Below are 19,565 nucleotides of genomic sequence, written 5' to 3'. Positions count from 1 at the left end.
TTTTTTTTCTCTTTTCTTTTTATTTTATTTATTCATTTTAGAGAGGAGAGAGAGAGAGAGAGAGGAGAGAGAGACAGGGGGGAGGAGCTGGAAGCATCAACTCCCATATGTGCCTGACCAGGCAAGCCCAGGGTTTCGAACCGGCGACCTCAGCATTTCCAGGTCGACGCTTTATCCACTGCGCCACCACAGGTCAGGCAGAACTTAACTCTTGTTTGTAACAATTAGCCTATGGTAAGATTGGTTTTGTTATACATTATTTTTCTTAAAGTTGTAGAACCTATGAACAATGTTAAGTGAGGATTTTCTGTACTGCTCCAGACCCACTTAACAAATCATAAAAGGAAGACCCTGAGACATCAAAGGGTTTCAAAGTAACTTAACTATCTCAGTACAAAGGTCAGGAAGATTTATATGAATAATAACCCAGCACCTACAAGGTAACATTTACAATATCTGTTATCCAAACAAAGGTGCCTAGGCATAAAAAGAAGCAGGAGGAAAACAACAACATGGAAGAACCCTGAAAACAGTATGCTAAAGTCAGTATATAAAAAATGTTTAGCCCTGGCCGGTTGGCTCAGCAGTAGAGCGTCGGCCTGGCGTGCAGGGGACCCGGGTTCGATTCCCGGCCAGGGCACATAGGAGAAGCGCCCATTTGCTTCTCCACCCCCCCTCCTTCCTCTCTGTCTCTCTCTTCCCCTCCTGCAGCTGTCTCTCTCTTCCCCTCCTGCAGCCAAGGCTCCATTGGAGCAAGGATGGCCCGGGCGCTGGGGATGGCTCCTTGGCCTCTGCCCCAGGCGCTAGAGTGGCTCTGGTTGCGGCAGAGCGACCCCCGGAGGGGCAGAGCATCGCCCCCTGGTGGGCAGAGCGTCGCCCCTGGTGGGCGTGCCGGGTGGATCCCGGTCGGGCGCATGCGGGAGTCTGTCTGACTGTCTCTCCCCATTTCCAGCTTCGGAAAAATGCAAAAAAAAAAAAAATGTTTAAATGAAGGAGAAAAAAAGAAAGTAGTATGCTAAGCCCTGGACGGGTAGCTCAGTTGGTTAGAGCATCGTCCTGATGCCCCAAGGTTACAGGTACAATCCCCTGTCAGGGCACATACAAAAATCAACTAATGAATGCATAAATGGGTGGAACAATAAATTCCTTGCTCTCTCTCTCTCGCTCTCTCTCCTCTCTCTCTCCTCTCTCTCTCATCAATAAATAAAAACTTTTATTTTTTTATTTTTTTTACAGAGACAGAGAGTCAGAGAGAGGGATAGATAGGGACAGACAGACAGGAACGGAGAGAGATGAGAAGCATCAATCATCAGTTTTTCGTTGCGACTCCTTAGTTGTTCATTGATTGCTTTCTCATATGTGCCTTGACCGCGGGTCTACAGCAGACCGAGTAACCCCTTGCTCGAGCCAGCGACCTTGGGTCCAAGCTGGTGAGCTCTTTGCTCAAGCCAGATGAGCCCACGCTGCTGGTGACCTTGGGGTCTCGAACCTGGGTCCTCCGCATCCCAGTTCGATGCTCCATCCACTGCACCACCGCCTGGTCACGCAATAAATAAAAACTTTTAAAAGGTTAAAAATTGAGCCCTGGCCAGTTGGCTCAGTGGTAGAGTGTTGGCCTGGCGTGCAGGAGTCCCGAGTTCGATTCCCGGCAAGGGCACACAGGAGAAGCGCCCATCTGCTTCTCCATCCCTCCCCCTCTCTTTCCTCTCTGTCTCTCTCTTCCCGTCCTGCAGCCAAAGCTCCATTAAAGCAAAGTTGGCTCGGGCGCTGAGGATGGCTCTATGGCCTCTGCCTCAGGTGCTAGAATGGCTCTGGTTGCAACAGAGCAACGCCCCGGATGGGCAGAGCATCGCCCCCTTGTGGGCATGCTGGGTGGATCCTGGTCGGGCGCATGCAGGAGTCTGTCTGACTGCCTCCCCGTTTCCAACTTCAGAAAAAATACAAAAAACAAACAAAAAAACCCCAAAAATAAATAAAAGGTTAAAAATTGAAAATGGCCTGGCCTGTGGTGGTGCAGTGGATAAATCATGGACCTGGAGTGATGATATCACAGGTTTGACATGTGGGCTTGCCCGGTCAAGGCACATATGGCATATAATCAATGTACATCTAAAGTGAAGTAACTATGAGTTGATACTTCTCGCTTCCCTCCTCCCCGTAAAATCAATAAACAAAATCTTTACCTGTCCAGATGGTGGTACAGTGGATAAAACATCGACCTGGGGCACTGAGGACCCAGGTTCAAAACCCTGAGGCCGCTGGCTTGAGTACAGACTCATCCAGCTTGAGCACAGGCTCACCAGCTTGAGTGCAGGATTGCTGGCTTGAGCGTGGGATCATAGACATGACCCCATGGTTGCTGGCTTGAGCCTAGAGGTTGCTGACTTAAAGCCCAAGGTTGCTGGCTTGAGCAAAAGGTCACGTGGCTTGGTTGCTGGCTTGAGGAAGGAGTCACTGGCTTAACTGTAGTCTCTGGTCAAAGCACGTATGAGAAATTAATCAATGAATAACTAAAGTGCCACAAGTATGAGTTGATTTTTTTTTTAAGATTTTATTTATTAATTTTTAGGGGGGGATAGAGAAAAAGAGGGGAGGAGCAGGAAGCATCAACTCGTAGTAGTTGCTTCCTGTATGTGTCTTGACCTGGCCAGCCCAGGGATTCCAACCGGTGTCCTCAGCATTCTAGGTCAATGCTTTATCCACTGCACCACCACAGGTCAGGCAAGTTGATGCTTCTCATCTCTCTCACTTCCTGTCTGTCTGTAACTCTCTCTCTGTCTCTTTAAAAAAAAAAAAAAGAAGCCTGACCTGTGGTGGTATAGTGGATAAAGTGTCATCTGGAACACTGAGGTCGCCAGTTCAAAACCCTGGGCTTACCTGGTCAAGGCACATATGGAAGTTGATGCTTCCTGCTCCTCCCTTCTCTCTATCTTCTCTCTAAAATGAATAAAGTCTTAAAAAGTTAAATTAAAAAGAATTCATTAAAAAAAAAAAGAAAATAGTATGCTAAGTGAAGGACGCCAGTCACAAAAGACCACCTGCAGATTGTATGATTCCATGTGTATGAAATGTCCAGAATAGGCAAATCCATAGACAGAAAGTAGGTTAGTGATTGCCTAGGGCTAGGGTGGGAGGAGGAAGAAAAGGGCAATGACCAATAAGGGGTATGGGTTTTCTTTTGAGGGTGATTAAAATGTTCTAAAACTGATTGTGGTGATGGTTGCATAACTCTGTAAGTATACTAAAAACCATTTAATTGTACACTTTAAATGCTGAATTATTTAGTACAGGAATTACATTTCAGTAGAGGTGTTATTGGTGCTCTCTCCCTCTTCTTCCCCCCCAGGCAAATTACCTTTCTCTCTCCTAAACTCCAAGGGCCCTTCTTTTGCCTCTGTAACTTGTTTCCTGAGCCCATTTCTTCCACCTCTGTGACTTTCTAAATAAACTTTCTTCTGCCTGACCTGTGGTGGCGCAGTGGATAAAGCGTCAACCTGGAAACACTGAGGTTGCCGGTTTAAAACCCTGGCTTGCCTGGTCAAGGCACATATGGGAGTTGATGCTTCCTGCTCCTCCCCCTTCTCTCTCCCCCCCCCCTCTAAAATGAATAAATAAATTTAAAAAATCTACTTAAAAAAAAAAATAAATAAATAAATAAACTTTCTTCTATAAAAATTGTTTTAATAGGCCCTGGCCGGTTAGTTCAGTGAATATAGCATTGCCCCGGAGACCTTGCCAGTGCCCCGGCTTCAAGCCAGTGACCTTTGGGCTCAAGCCAGCAACCGTGGGGTCATGTCTATGATCCCATGCTCAAGCCAGCCCCTCAAGCTAGCAACCTTTGTTTTTCAACCTGGTCATTCTTAACTAGTATTAAAAGTAAAAGGTGAGCCTGACCAGTGGTGAGGCAGTGGATAGAGCGTCAACCTGAGACACTGAAGTTTCAGGTTCAAAACTCTGAGGTCACCAACTTGAGCGTGGATCATTGACATGTTTCCACTGTCGCTGGCTTGAGCCCAAAGGTTGCTGGTTTGAGCAAGGGGTCACTGGCTCGGCTGGAACCCCCCAGTCAAGGTACATATGAGAAAGCAATCAATAAACAACTAAAGTGCCACAACTATGAGTTGATGCTTCTCACCTCTTTCCCTTCCTCTTTCTCTCTCTTAAAAAAAAGAAAGGTGATTCACACACACACACACACACACACACACACACACACACACACACTAGAGATAAAATAAATTAGAATACAGGAAGGGCTACGTAGGAGTAGGGGTTGCTATTTTATTTGGGTTGGTCAGAAACCTTCTGTGATAAGGTGACATTTGAGCAGAGACCTGAAGGAAGTGAGGGAGTGATTTTAGCGAGAGGGAGGGAGAGACAGAGACAGGAACATTGATCTGTTCCTGTATGTGCCCTGACCCAGGATTGAACTGGCAACCTCTGTGCTTTGGGACAATGCTCTAACTAACCACGTTATTCCGCCAGGGCCTCAGTCCCTGGGGCTTTTGCCACCTCAGTTCTTTTTTTCTTTTTTTTTTGTGACAGAGACAGAGGGAGGGACAGACAAGGACAGACAAGCAGGAAGGGAGCAAGGTGATAAGCATCAATTCTTCATTGTGGCACCTTAGTTGTTCACTGATTGCTTTTTCATATGTCCCTTGACCGGGGTGGGGGGGGCTACAGCAGAGTCAATAACCTCTTGCTCAAGCCAGTGACCTTGGGCTTCAAGCCAGCAACCTTTGGACTCAAGCCAACTACCATGGGGTCATGTCTATGATCCCACACTCAAGCCAGTGACCCTGCGCTCAAGCTGGTGAGCCTGTGCTCAAGCCAGTGACCTTGGGGTTTCGAACCTGGGTCCTCTGCATCCTTGTCCTACACTCCATCCACTGCGCCACCACCTGGTCAGGCCACCTTGGTTCTTTTTTTTTCTTTTTAACATTTAACAGTTTAATGTTCTCCTTAACTTTAACTAATTAATCAATTAATTTTGCGAGAGAGACACAGAGAGAGAGAGAGACATCAACTCATAGCTGCTTTCACTTTAGTTGTGCCTTGATTGTTTCTTGTAGGTGTCTTGACCGGGGATCAAACTTCTGGCTCAAGCTGAACCAACTTCCCCTTGCTCAAGCCAGGGGCCTTGGGCTTTTCACTCCAACGACCTTTTGGGCTCGAGCTGGGGACCTTTGGGATCATGAAGATGATCCCCCACTCAAGCCAGCAAGCCTGCACTCAAGCTGATGACCCCACGCTCAGAACTGGCAACCTGGAGATTTCCAATGGTGACCTCAGTGGTCTTTGGTTAATGCTTGTCCACTGCACTAGCGATAGTTAGGCTCCCTCCTCATTTTTTTTAAACTTAAAAATAGTTGTTTTTATATTCCACAATTTGCTCAAATACTGCTTTTCTTATAAACTTTCTACAGGATGTTTTTCAAACAAAGTTTTTTAAACAAATTCTTCACATTGTATTTTAGTGACTTACAGAATTTCAGGGAAATTGTTCTCTGTGTGTTTTTTAAAATATTTTAAGACTTTATTCATTTTAGAGAGAGAGAGAGAAATCAAGAGAGAGTGAAAGAGAGGAGGGGTGAGGAGCAGGAAGCATCAACTCCCGTATATGCCTTGACCAGACAAGCCCAGGGCTTTGAACCGGCGACCTCAGTGTTCCAGGTCGACACTTTATCCACTATGCCACCACATGCCATGAAATTATGTTTTTTTTTAGCTTAATTTTATACTAAAGGGATGGCAGGTGTTCACATGCAGTTCATGTGGGATTCTAACATAACATTTAGTCAATGATGGGATTCAGCCGGTTTCCTAGTTTTTTGTTGAATTTGCCAAACTGGTTGTTTAAAATGGCACTTGTAATCAGGGTTCTCTCTAAGGTGGGTGCCTGGGCAGCCACCCAATGTGGAAATCACAAATTCATTCCTTATTCTTCTTTAACATTCATTTGTGCAACAACATATTCTAAGTGCTCGTAGTAATGTTCACTCTGTCCATAGGTGAAAAAGTTGCAAGTGAGGACGCCAATCAAGAAACAATACGGAAATATCTTACATAACAGTTTTATTGCTTTTTGTCAGATATTACTTAATATATTTTCATTAATATTTTAAAACTCTTTCCCTGACCAGGCGGTGGCGCGATGGATAGAGCATCGGACTGGGATGCGGAGGACCCAGGTTTGAGAGCCCGAAGTCACCAGCTTGAGCGCGGGCTCATCTGGTTTGAGCAAGGCTCACCAGCTTGAGCCCAAGGTCGCTGGCTCAAGCAAGGGGTTACTCGGTCTGCTGTAGACCCGCGGTCAAGGCACATATGAGAAAGCAAGCAATGAACAACTAAGAAACCTCAATGAAAAATTGATGTTTCTCATCTCTCTCCCTTCCTGTCTGTTTGTCCCTATCTATCCCTCTCTCTGACTCTCTCTGTCTCTGCCACAAAAAAAGAAAAAATATATATATACACACTCTTTCTTATACCATATTCTAGTTTTGTGTACCTCTTATTGTTCTTATTTAAGTATTAAATGCATGAAATAATAAACCACCTTTCGATATATCATTTTTGTTTTGTTTTGTGACAGAGACAGAGCGAGGGACAGACAGACAGGAAGGGAGAGAGATGAGAAGCATCAAGTCTTCGTTGCAGCACCTTCATTGTTCATTGATTGCTTTCTCATATGAACCTTGAGGGGGTGGGGTTACAGCAGAGTAAGTGACGCCTTGCTTAAGCCAGCAACCTTTGGGCTCAAGCCATCGACCATGGGATCATGCTTATGATCCCATGCTCAAGCCAGCAACCCTGCACTCAAGCTGGTGAGCCCACGCTCAAGCTGGAGACCTCGGGGTTTCAAACCTGGGTCCTCTGTGTCCCAGTTTGACTCTATCCACTGCGCCACCTCCTGGTCAGGTGGTATATTATTTTTAAATACTTAAAACTATCTTTAGGGCAGAAAACTGGTTGTTAAATTATTTGAATCTCACCACAGCATTTAGGGAGTTTTCTGACATGGACCATCCCTTTGATGCTGAAGGTAATGCATATGTTGAAAGAAGTGACTGTGGGTTTGGATTACTGCTCTCTGCATCTTCAAGTGTTTCTGTGTTATCTTCCCAGTTAATGTGGAATCTTGTGACTGGGATTAAACGCCAAAATATTCTTTTGAAGCTTAGAGAAGTCTGGTTTTACTGATGGATTTTCCCTTAATTCTGTCTCAGTATATTGATTATTATCATAATAGCCAAATCTAATGAATTCTTGACCTCTATAGGTGCATGTAATTAGCACAGCTGTTACACCTACTGTCTGCGCCTAGAATGAGTCCTGGACTAGGTGCATCTTTCTGAAATACAAACATACGCCTTCCCGCAGGAACAGGGCCCACTAAAACAGAGCCTAAAACTTGATAGTAGTTTTTACTTTCTGCAGAGCCCACTAGGTAATTTTCCATTCCAAGTCTTCAGACAGGTCCTTGATGTACTCGAAGGTGATCTCGAACTGGAATGGGTTGTAGGAAGGAGAAGGGTTATCCAGCACCACTACATTTTTCACCTGAACCTTTGCCATATTTTGAAAAAAACAAACAAAAACCCCTCCTTGGTTCTTATCATGCTCTCAAGAAAGAATTCAGGCAAGAGACAGGGTGCAGCATTCAAGCAAAGGAGGCAGCTTATTAAGCAAAGCTATACACTTGGCACAAAACACAAGTAGGCAAACTCTGCTTGTCTAAACGCACCTCCTATTGGGGCTCTTGAAGTTATATATTCTTAGCTTCAAGGATTTATTTCCCTGTTATTGGGACTAACATATAGAGTTTCAAAGCTCCCCTTCCCTGATATTGGGTCTAACATACAGGGTTTCAAGGCCATTTGAACATCTGGTAATTTTGTTTTGGCAGGTCTTAAGACCGATGACTCCCTCCTTCAGTGGGTGAGATGAACACTTTTTTCCCCTTCCCCTTTTACTGATAACTTTTATCCTGCCTAACAGATACATCATATAAATGGAACCATACAGAATTTATCTTTTTGTGACTGGCTTTTCACTTAGCGAAACGTCTTCAAGGTTAATCTGTGTTGCATCATGTGTTTTAATTTCCCTCTTTTTAAAAGCTAAATAACACTTGACCTGTTGTGGCACAGTGGATAAAGCATTGACCTAGAATGCTGAGGTTGCTGATTTGAAACCCTGGGTCTGCCTAGGTCAAGGCACATAAAGAAGCAACTACTAAGAGTTTATGCTTCTGGCTCCTCTCTCTCTCTCTCTCTCTCCTCTCTAAAGTCAATAAATAAAATATTTTTAAAAATAAAATAAAAGCTAAGTAACATTCCTTGTATGTATATGTCACATTTTCCTTCATTTTTGTTTTTGTTTTATATTTTATATATACCACATTTTGCTTATCAATTCATTCACTGATGGGCACTTGTGAATAATGTTGCTATAAACATGAGAGTGTAAAATCGGTTCTTTTGGCTATATATCCAGAAGAAGAATTGCTGGATCATATAGTATTTCTTTTTCTTAATTTGGGTGTGGGGGGCAATGTCATACTATTTTCCATATCAGCTGCACCATTTTATATTCCTGCCAAGAGTTACAAGGGTTCCAATTGCTCACATCCTCACCAACATTTACTTTCTTTTTAAAATAATAGCCATCGTGCCTGACAAGTGGTGGTGCAGTAGATAGAGCTTTGACCCAGAATGCTTAGGTCTCTGGTTAGAAACCCTAAGGTCGCTAGCCTGAGCAAGAGGACCCTGGTTCGGCTGGGAGCCCCCAGTTAAGGCACATAGGAAAAGCAATCAATGAACAACTAAAGTGAAGGAACTTCGGGTTGATGTTTCTCACTCTCCCCCCCCCCCTCAAATCAATAAATAAAAGTGAATAAATAAATGGTAGCCATCCTTTTTTTTTTTAAGATTTTATTTATTCATTTGAGAGAGAGAGAGAGAGAGAGAGAGGGAGAGAGAGAGAGAGAGAGAAGGGAGGGAGGAGGAGCAGGAAGCATCAACTCTCTTATGTGCCTTGACCAGGTAAGCCCGGGGTTTCGAACTGGCTACCTCAGCGTTCCAGGTCGACGCTTGATCCACTGCGCCATCACAGGTCAGGCGGTAGCCATCCTAATAGGTGTGAGAACCAGAGAGTTGTCATTCTTGACCTGCATGCCAGTCCCCTATAGACGCTCACCTTTCCAAGAGCTCATCTTTGTCTGACCTGACTGAGAGCTCTCTCAGACTGAATAGCCATTTTACAAACAGTTGGTGGCCATTATGTAACATCACACACAGTACCTCAGGTGGTGATAAGAGTTAGAGCAAACAAGAAGCTGACCAAAAACATGAAAGTAAAAGCTAGGGAACGGGGAACCCAAGGGGGTTTTGAAAAGCTCTGACATAGCCCTGGCCGGTTGGCTCAGTGGTAGAGCGTCGGCCTGGCGTGCAGAAGTCCCGGGTTCGATTCCCGGCCAGGGCACACAGGAGAAGCGCCCATCTGCTTCTCCACCCCTCCCCCTCTCCTTCCTCTCTGTCTCTCTCTTCCCCTCCCGCAGCCAAGGCTCCATTGGAGCAAAGATGGCCCGGGCGCTGGGGATGGCTCCTCGGCCTCTGCCTCAGGCGCTAGAGTGGCTCTGGTCGCAACAGAGGGACGCCCCGGAGGGGCAGAGCATCGCCCCCTGGTGGGCAGAGCATCGCCCCTGGTGGGCATGCCGGGTGGATCCCGGTCGGGCGCATGCGGGAGTCTGTCTGACTGTCTCTCCCTGTTTCCAGCTTCAGAAAAATGAAAGGAAAAAAAAAAAAAAAAAAAAAAAAAAGCTCTGACATACTCCTGGGAATCTGGAAGGACACACGCACGTGCCTGTGCAAGGCTATAAGCATGCCAGGAGAGAACTGAGGAGGCCGGAAGCTCTTGCCTCTTGGTGACTGTGAGGCTCTGTGCAAGCAAGAGTGGAGGCTGACGCAGAGCTGTAAACTACCTGTTGGAATGTTCAAGGCATGCTCCAACACACACACACACACACACACACACACACACACACACACACAGAAACCCAGGCAAAGGGTCAAACCTATCACTTCAAGGGATTTAATGAAATCTCTGTCTAACCATTAACTGACCACTAAGCTAATAAAGCAGAGACTTTGGGTGGTCACACAGAACAAAGAATACAGACTTTCCACACGAAACCTATGTAATTTTATTAACCGATGTCACCGCAATAAATTAAATTTAAAAATAAGGAAAAAAAATACAAACTTTAAAGAATTAGTTCAGAAAACTCACTAACCAAACAGCAGCAACAAAAACAATGTAGATGAAAAAAGGGCCACATGCTGAACATGACAAGCTCAGGGGAGGCCTGCATGGTGGCCTTGTAAAGTCAGAGACCTAAAGGATGATATGAAATTAAAACTTTCAGCGGCCCTGGCAGGATTGTTCAGTTGGTTAGAGCATTGTCCTGAAGCACAGAGGTTGCTGATTCGATCCCCAGGCGGGGAACGTACAGGATCAGCTCATGTTCCTCTCTCTCTCTCCCTCTCTTTCTTTTTCTCTTTATCTATCCCTTCCTCTCTCACTAAAATGAATAAATAAAAATTAAAAAAAAAATAGCCCTGGCTGGATAGCTCCGTTGGTTAGAGCATCAGCCTGAAGCTCAGAGGTTGCTAGTTTGATCCCCGGTCAGGGCACATACAGGAGCAGATTGATGTTCCTGTCTCTCTCTCTCCCCCTTCCTCTCTGGCTAAAATCAATACATTAAAACAAACAAACAAACAAACAAACAAGCAAGCCTGACCAGGCGGTGGCACAGTGGATAGAGCGTTGAACTGGGATGTGGAAGGACCCAGGTTTGAAACCCTGAGGTTGCCGGCTTAAGCACGGGCTCACCAGCTTGAGTGCGGGATTGCTAGCTTGAGCGTGGGACCATAGACATGACCCCATGGTCGCTGGCTTGAGCCCAAGGTCGCTGGCTTGAGCAAGGGGTCACTTACTCTGCTGTAGCCCCCTAGTCAAGGCACATATGAGAAAGCAATCAATGAACAGCTAAGATGCTGCAACGAAGAGTTGATGCTTCTCATCTCTCTCCCTTCCTGTCTGTTCATGTCCCTCTCTCTGACTCTCTCTCTGTCTCTGTCATAAAAACAAAACAAAAACAGAGCATCGTCTTGAAGCGCAGAGGTTGCCAGTTCGATTCCCAGTCAGGGCACATACAGGAACAGATTGAAGTTACTATCTCTCTCTTTCCCCCATTTGGCTCTCTAAAATCAATAAAATAAACATTAAAAGAAAAGATAGTGAGGACTTTGGGAGGTGACTAGGTCATGAGCATATAGCACTTATTAGTGGGGTTACTTCAGAGAGATCTCTCCCTCCTTCTGCCTTGCAAGGTTACAGTAAAAAGATGGCCATCTGGAAAATGGGTTCTCTGCCTGACCTGTGGTGGTACAGTAGATAAAGCGTCGACCTGGAACGCTGAGGTGGACAGTTTGAAGTTTCGAAACCCTGGGCTTACCTGGTCAAGGCACATATGAGAGTTGATGCTTCCTGTTCCTTCCTCACCTGCTTTCTCTCTCTCTTCCCTCTAAAATAAAATAAAAAAAAAATAGAAAATGGGTTCTCATCAGTTCCTGAATCTGCTGGAGCCATGATCTTGGATTACCCAACCTCCAGAAAAAAAAAATTAAACATAGTATACTTATTATATGATCCTGTTATTCCACTTCTAGGTATGTGCCCACAAGAAAGGAAATATATGCCCATACAAAGACTAAGCTCCATCAACAGATGAGTGAATAAACAAAAGGTGGTATATACATACAATTGAATATTAATTTTATGCCATTCTCTTTTTTAGATTTTATTTATTCATTTATTAGAGAGGAGAGAGAGAGAGAGAGAAAAGGAGGAGGGAGCAGGAAGCATCAACTCCCATATGTGCCTAGACCAGGCAAACACAGGGTTTTTTTGGGGTTTTTTGTTGTTGTTTTTTTTGTATTTTTCTGAAGCTGGAAACGGGGAGGCAGTCAGACAGACTCCCGCATGCGCCCAACTGAGATCCACCCGGCATGCCCACTAGGGGGTGATGCTCTGCCCATCTGAGGCATAGCTCTGTTGCAACCAGAGCCATTCTAGTGCCTGAGGCAGAGGCCATGGAGCCATCCTCAGCGCCCGGGGCCAACTTTGCTCCAATGGAGCCTTGGCTGCGGGAGGGGAAGAGACAGAGAGGAAGGAGAGGGGGAGGGGTGGAGAAGCAGATGGGCGCTTCTCTTGTGCGCCCTGGCTGGGAATAGAACCTGGGACTCCTGCACGCCAGGCCAATGCTCTACCACTGAGCCAACTGGCCAGAGCCAAGCACAGGGTTTTGAACCAGTGACCTCAGCATCCCAGGTTGCTGCTTTATCCACTGTGCCACCACAGATCAGGCAACAATGGAATATTATTAAGCCACAAAAGTAATAAAGTACTGATACATACTATTACATGCATGAATCTTGAAATCATGTGGAGTGAAGCAGGCCAGACACAAAAGGCCACATCTTGTGTAGTACATTTATATGAAATATCCAGGATAGGCCCTGGGTAGTTGCTCAGTGGATAAAGCATTGGCCCCATGTGCAGACATCTGGGTTCGACTCCTGGTCAGGGCACACATGAAAAGCAACCAATTGCTTCTCTTCCCCTCTCTCCCCCTTCTCCCTCTCTTCCCCTCTCGCAGCCAGTGGTTCGAATGGTTCAAGCACCAGCTTCAGACACTGAGGATAGCTCGGTTGATTCAAGCATCGGCCCCAGATGGGGTTGCTAGGTAGATCCCAGTCAGGGCACATGCGGGAGTCTGTTTATCTCCCCTTTCCCACTTAAAAATAAAATAAAATGAAACCACCAAGTTGTACACTTTAAAGAGGTGGATTTGATGGTATATGAATGTACATGGTACTACATGGGTGAATCTGATCATTTGGACAGAGTGTGTCACACAGAAAAGAATACATACTCAATGATTCATTTATGGAAAAATCTAGAAAATGCAAACTAAACTAAGACAGAAAGAAAATCAGTAGTTGCTTGGAGATAAGGGCAGGGTAGAAAGAAGGGATTAGCAGGGGGCACAGGAAACTTTTGGGGGTAATGATATGTTCACTATCATGACTGTGGTGATGGTTTCACAGGTCGATGCATGTCATTTTAAACATTATACGGCCTTGGCCAGGTGGCTCAGTGGAAAAAGTGTTGACCCGGTGCGCCAGAGGTTACAGGTTCGACCTCTGGTCAGGACATGATGAGAAGCAATCAATGAGTGCACAAATAAATGGAACAACTAAGGGGAACGAGTTGATGCTGTTCTCTCCCTTCATCTCTCTCTCTTAAATCAATGGGGGGGGGGGGATAGAGCCTGACCAGTGGTGGCGCAGTGGATAAAGCATTGACTTGGAATGCTGAGGTCGCTGGTTCAAAATTCCCGGCTTGCCCGGTCAAGGCATAAACAAGCAAGCACTATGAATTGATGCTTCCTGCTCCTCACCCACCCTCCTTTCTGTCTCTTTCCTCTCTAAAAAAAAAGTTAGCAAGATAAAAATAACACAATCCCTACCTTCTGCTCTTATAAGCCACCACAATCTCTTTCAGTGTCCATATCATTATGTGATGTTTCTGATAGAGGACATAAAACAACCATCTCTTAGGGCCCCAAATGTGAAAAGCCATTACTGGATGGGATAATTTATGAGGGAACTTCTATAAGATTGGTGAGTAAAGTTGTGGCATTTAGTTCTCTTTTATTTCGTTTAAATTTAATTGTATTTTTTCATTGATTTTTTTTTTTTTACAGGGACAGAGAGAGAGAGTCAGATAGAGGGATAGATAGGGACAGACAGACAGGAATGGAGAGAGATGAGAAGCATCAATCATCAGTTTTTCGTTGCGACACCGTTGTTGTTCATTGATTGCTTTCTCATATGTGCCATGACCGCGGACCTTCAGCAGACTGAGTAACCCCTTGCTCGAGCCAGTGACCTTGGGTCCAAGCTAGTGAGCTTTTTGCTCAAGCCAGATGAGCCCGCGCTCAAGCTGGCAACCCCAGGGTCTCGAACCTGGGTCCTTCAGCATCCCAGTCGGACGCTCTATCCACTGTGCCACCGCCTGGTCAGGCTTTTTTCATTGATTTGAAAGAGAGAGAAAGAAAGAGAGAGAGAGAGAGAGAGAGAGAGAGAGAGAAAGCATGAACTCATTTAACTTAGTTGTTCCATTTCGCTGTGTCCTCACTGATTGCTTCTTGTCTTGCCCTGGCTGGGGATTGAACCCACAACCTCTGGCATCCCAGCTCGATGCTTCATCCACTGAGCCACCTGGCCACGGCACATTTAGTGCTCTCATGAGATGCTGTGAGGAAACGGGAGGACGCATTTAGGGCTTCTTCCCTTTAGCTGCTACTGTCTGGTGATCTACATCCATGATAACTCCCAGAGAACTGGTAAAAGACCAGGGGTGCATGGAAGTCGGTGCTGAGGATCCCTGTAGGGACTGGGAAGGCAAATGTTTCCCAAGATTTAGGCAACTACTCCCACTGAGAAGCCAGTGGGAGAATCCGTGCCCAGCATTGGAAATCAGCCAGACTTGCCTGAGCTGTGGTGGCGCAGTGGATAAAGCGTCAACCTGGAAATGCTGAGGTTGCCGGTTCGAAACCCTGGGCTTGCCTGGTCAAGGCACATATGGGAGTTGATGCTTCCAGCTCCTCCCCCTTCTCTCTCTCCTCTCTCTCTCTCTTCTCTAAAATGAATAAAATAAAAATTAAAAAAAAATTAAAAAAAAAGCAAGTACCTTGTTGTATTTGCTTTATAAAAAAAAAAAAAATCAGCCAGACTGACCAACACACTGGGGCGGGGGTCAGATGTACTTAGTGTAGCAGTGCAAGTGTGTGTGTCCCTCAAAGCCCTGCAGTGCCTGATTCACCTGACCTCCTGCCTGTCTCCCTTGTTTACTCCCCTGCGACCACTGGACTCCTCACTGTCCCCCAAGCACACCAGCCGTGGTTCCACCACACACCCTTTGCATTGTTCCTCTGCCTGGACCACTCATTTTCCAGATAGCTGCATGACCTTCACTTCCTTCTTTTCGCTCAATGTCACCTTTGTGGTAAAGCCTTCCTGGCTATCCTATGGATACTGCCATCTGCTCACCCCAGGTCCCCTTCACCCTGCTGTTCTTTCTTTCCCTCCCATGGTTCTTGTAACATTCTTATGCTTATAGTCTCTCAGCCTCACTTTAATGTCAGTTCCACAAGGGCAAGAGTCTGTTTCATTCATGGCTACACCCCCAGTATGTAGAATCACACCTGGCATATAGTAGGGATTCAGTATTTGTTGGATGAAATAATTTACTCTTGGCCCTGGCCGGTTGGCTCAGTGGTAGAGCGTCGGCCTGGCGTGCAGAAGTCCCGGGTTCGATTCCCGGCCAGGGCACACAGGAGAAGCGCCCATCTGCTTCTCCACCCCTCCCCCTCTCCTTCCTCTCTGCCTCTCCCTTCCCCTCCCGCAGCGAGGCTCCATTGGAGCAAAGATGGCCCGGGCGCTGGGGATGGCTCCTTGGCCTCTGCCCCAGGCGCTAGAGTGGCTCTGGTCGCGACAGACGACGCCCCGGAGGGGCAGAGCATCGCCCCCTCGTAGGCAGAGCGTCGCCCCCTGGTGGGCGTGCCGGGTGGATCCCGGTCGGGCGCATGCGGGAGTCTGTCTGACTGTCTCTCCCCGTTTCCGGCTTCAGAAAAAAAAAAAAAAAGAAAGAAAAGAAATAATATACTCTCTACTGGATCCCTGGATAATGAAGAGTACCTAGCACTCAGTAGGAGAATCAATAGATGCTTGTTGAATAAATAGGGGACAAATAGAGACACTTGGTGAGGACCCACTTCCCTTCATGTAGCTTTCTATGGTGTCGAGTACTCATCCCTCTGTGTGGTGCTACCGATATGGAGGTCGAGAGGCCCCAGTGTGGGAGTGGAGGGAGCATCACCCAGCTGAGGAAGGCATGTCAGCACAGTCTTCCCGGTACACATCTGCCACGAAGCTCAGCCATAGGAGGCACTCCCAGTCACCCAAATAATTCACTTCTCTCTGAAAGGCAGAAAAGTTGCTCCTTGAGTCTGCTTCCACAAATTCCTGGCTCAGTGTCTGGTGTTTTTTGTTTGTTTTAAGATTTTATTTATTGATTTTACAGAGAGAGGACGGGGAGGTAGCGAGAAGCATCAACTCATAGTTGCTTTGCTTTAGTTGTTCATTGCTTGCTTGTTGTCTGTGCCTTGACTGGGCAAGCCCAGGGTTTTGAACCGGTGACCTCAGCATTCCAGATCAGTGCTCTATCTACTGCGCCATCACAAGCCAGGCCTGTCTGGACAGTTGTTTTTTTTTGTTGTTGTTGTTGTTTTTACAGAGACAGAGTGAGAGTCAGAGAGAGAGAGAGAGAGGGATAGATAGGGACAGATAGGAATACAGAGAGATGAGAAGCACCAGTTCTTCGTTGCAGCACCTTAGTTGCTCATTGATTGCTTTCTCATATGTGCCTTGACCGTGGGATTACAGTAGACCAAGTGACCCCTTGCTCGAGCCAATGACCTTGGGTTCAAGCTGGTGAGCTCTTTGCTCAAACCAGATGAGCCTGCACTCAAGCTGGCGACCTCGGGGTCTCAAACCTGGGTCCTCTGCATCCCAGTCCGACGCTCTATCCACTGCACCACCGCCTGGTCAGGCTAGACAGTGTTTTTTAACAGAGGTGGCACCCTGCCAGGGAAATTTCTGGGATCTTGGCAGAATAAGTAGAAACTTCCTCACCCACATCTTGCTCAATCCCTGTAATGTGAAAGAAGCCAGTCTGGACTGATTGCATGGGTCCCAATTCCCCAGCTTATAAGTGGTCCATGGAGAATCCAAAGGCTCACGGAAGCTGTTGCTGCAGTAACCGCGGCCCAAGGGCCAACGTTGGCAGCAGGCAAATGCTGGCAGCAAGCTGAGAGAAAACGGTGCAGACTCCAAGCATCATAAGAAACAAGTCTTTGTTAGTGCACAATGAACAAGGGGCAGATTGGGAAAGCCTTCTGATATTGTCCACTTCTCAGAATGTGAGGAGCTCTATCCCCAAACTAAGGGACCAGGAAGGATTCTCTCCCGGGGAAGCACGAAAAGCTCCTATAATCCACTGATCCACCAGGGGGAGCCAGGCGCTCTGCCTAGGGCTAGGCTTTCTGGACATGGGGCAGTAGTCAAGAACTTCAGACCTTGCTTTCAAAGGCAGGCTTGGGAGAAATATTAACTCCAAGAAATCAGAATCTGATGAAAGATCAACTTTAAGTACTATATAGTGTATGCAAGAAAAGGAGGGATTATCCAAAACTGTCACATTATGCAACAGTGCAGGGCAGATACAAGGGCCCAGTGCCCTTCACCAGGGGGATTTGAGCCCTTCTTGAAGAGGTTACCAAGATGGATTTAATATGATTTTAAAAAAATTTTATTTATTATTATTATTATATATTTTTTTTTACAGAGACAGAGAGAGAGTCAGAGTGAGGGATAGACAGGGACAGACAGACAGGAATGGAGAGAAGAGAAGCATCAATCATTAGTTTTTTGTTTTTTTTTTTTTCATTTTTCTGAAGCTGGAAACAGGGAGAGACAGTCAGACAGACTCCCGCATGCGCCCGACCAGGATCCACCCGGCACGCCCACCAGGGGCGATGCTCTGCCCTCCAGGGGGCGATGCTCTGCCCATCCTGGGCGTCGCCATGTTGCGACCAGAGCCACTCTAGCGCCTGGGGCAGAGGCCACAGAGCCATCCCCAGCGCCCGGGCCATCCTTGCTCCAATGGAGCCTTGGCTGCGGGAGGGGAAGAGAGAGACAGAGAGGGAAAGCGCGGCGGAGGGGTGGAGAAGCAAATGGGCGCTTCTCCTGTGTGCCCTGGCTGGGAATCGAACCCGGGTCCTCCGCACGCTAGGCCGACGCTCTACCGCTGAGCCAACCGGCCAGGGCCCTCAATCAGTTTTTTGTTGCGCGTTGCAACACCTTAGTTGTTCATTGATTGCTTTCTCATATGTGCCCTGACCACGGGCCTTCAGCAGACCGAGTAACCCCTTGCTTGAGCCAGCGACCTTAGGTCCAAGCTGGTGAGGTTTTGCTCAAACCAGATGAGCCTGTGCTCAAGCTGGTGAGCTCGGGGTCTCGAACCTGGGTCCTCGGCATCCCAGTCCGACGCTCTATCCACTGCGCCACCGCCTGGTCAGGCGGATTTAATATGATTTAGAGAAAAGAGTAGGCCTTTACCGGGTGAAGCACATACAATGTAGGATGTTGACTATTGGACACGCCAAATTGGAGATCTCTAGAATCCCAACCTTTCCCCCAAGACTAAAAATACAACTAACCCTAGAACTCCAGGGGTAGTGCATGCAATCACGACCATTGGAGAACTGGAGAAACTGAGAATAGAGGTTTGTCCCTGCTGTTTGCCTTAACAAGCCTGTTTGGCCAATCTTGAAAACATGAGTTCTGGTCCTGGCCAATTAGCTCAGTTGGTTCAAGTATTGTCCCCAAACACTAAGGTTGCGAGTTTGATCTCCAGTCAGGGCATTATGGAAAGCACCTAATGAATGCACAACTAAGTGGAACAAATAAATGCTCTCTCTCTCCCTTCCTTTCTTTCTAAAGTCAAGCGATACACTAAAAAGAAAACAGATCAGCCCTGCTGGGTTAGCTTGGCTGGTTAGAGCATTGTCTAGAAGTGCAGAGGTTGCCGGTTCAATCCTCAGTCAGGGCACATGCAGGGATAGATAGATGTCCCTGTCTCTCTCTCTCTCTCTCTCTCTCTCCTTTCCTCCCTTTCTCGCTAAAATCAATAAATTAAAAAACAACAACAACAACAGATGAGCTCTGGAATTAATTACAGGTAGGGATGATGAAAACATTAATCAGGGCTCTGGCAAGTTGGCTCAGTGGTAGAGTGTCAGCCAGCGTGTGAATGTCCCAGGTTCAATTCACGGTCAGGGCACACAGAAGCGCCCCATATGCCTTTCCCTCCCTCCCCCCCTCACTTCTCTCTCTCTTCCCCTCCTGCAGCTATGGCTCAGTTGGAGCAAGTTGGCCCCAGGTGTTGAGGATGGCTCCATGGCCTCCGCCTCAGGCACTAAAGAAAAGCTTGGTTGCTGAGCAATGGAGCAATGGCCCCAGATGGGCAGAGCATTGCCCCCTAGTGGGCCTGCTGGGTGGATCCCAGTCAGGGCACATGCAGGAGTGTCTCTGCTTCCCCTCATCTCACTGAATTAAAAAAAAAAGTCAATCATTCTGTGCTAATGTACTTCATGTTAGGGTTAGTAAACATAGGAAGGTTTCCTAATCATCTCTTACCTTAGGGGGACATGGCCATTGATCTGGCCAGCTCATTTTGGCTGTAAACAGCAATCTGCCTCTGCTTGGCAGTGGAGACAGCAGCTCACCTTCACTATCCTGTCTAGGAGTAAGTTTAAATTCTCCAGCACTGGGCCATATTCTGAGCTATCAGGACTTTATGCCAGGGGCCTAGAT

General features: G+C 46.7%; 1 pseudogene; it reads right to left on the bottom strand.

The window, feature by feature from the left end:
* Positions 1–5,759: 5,759 nt before the first annotated feature.
* On the bottom strand, positions 5,760–7,575 carry LOC136386090 (histone chaperone ASF1-like; annotated as a pseudogene).
* Between the last annotated feature and the right edge of the window lie 11,990 nt (positions 7,576–19,565).

The sequence above is a fragment of the Saccopteryx leptura genome, chromosome X, assembly GCF_036850995.1.
Source record: "Saccopteryx leptura isolate mSacLep1 chromosome X, mSacLep1_pri_phased_curated, whole genome shotgun sequence".
In the NCBI taxonomy this organism is placed as follows: Eukaryota; Metazoa; Chordata; class Mammalia; order Chiroptera; family Emballonuridae; genus Saccopteryx; species Saccopteryx leptura.
The sequence above is the reverse complement of the archived record's forward strand: the minus strand, read 5'-3'. Positions and strand labels throughout refer to the sequence as shown.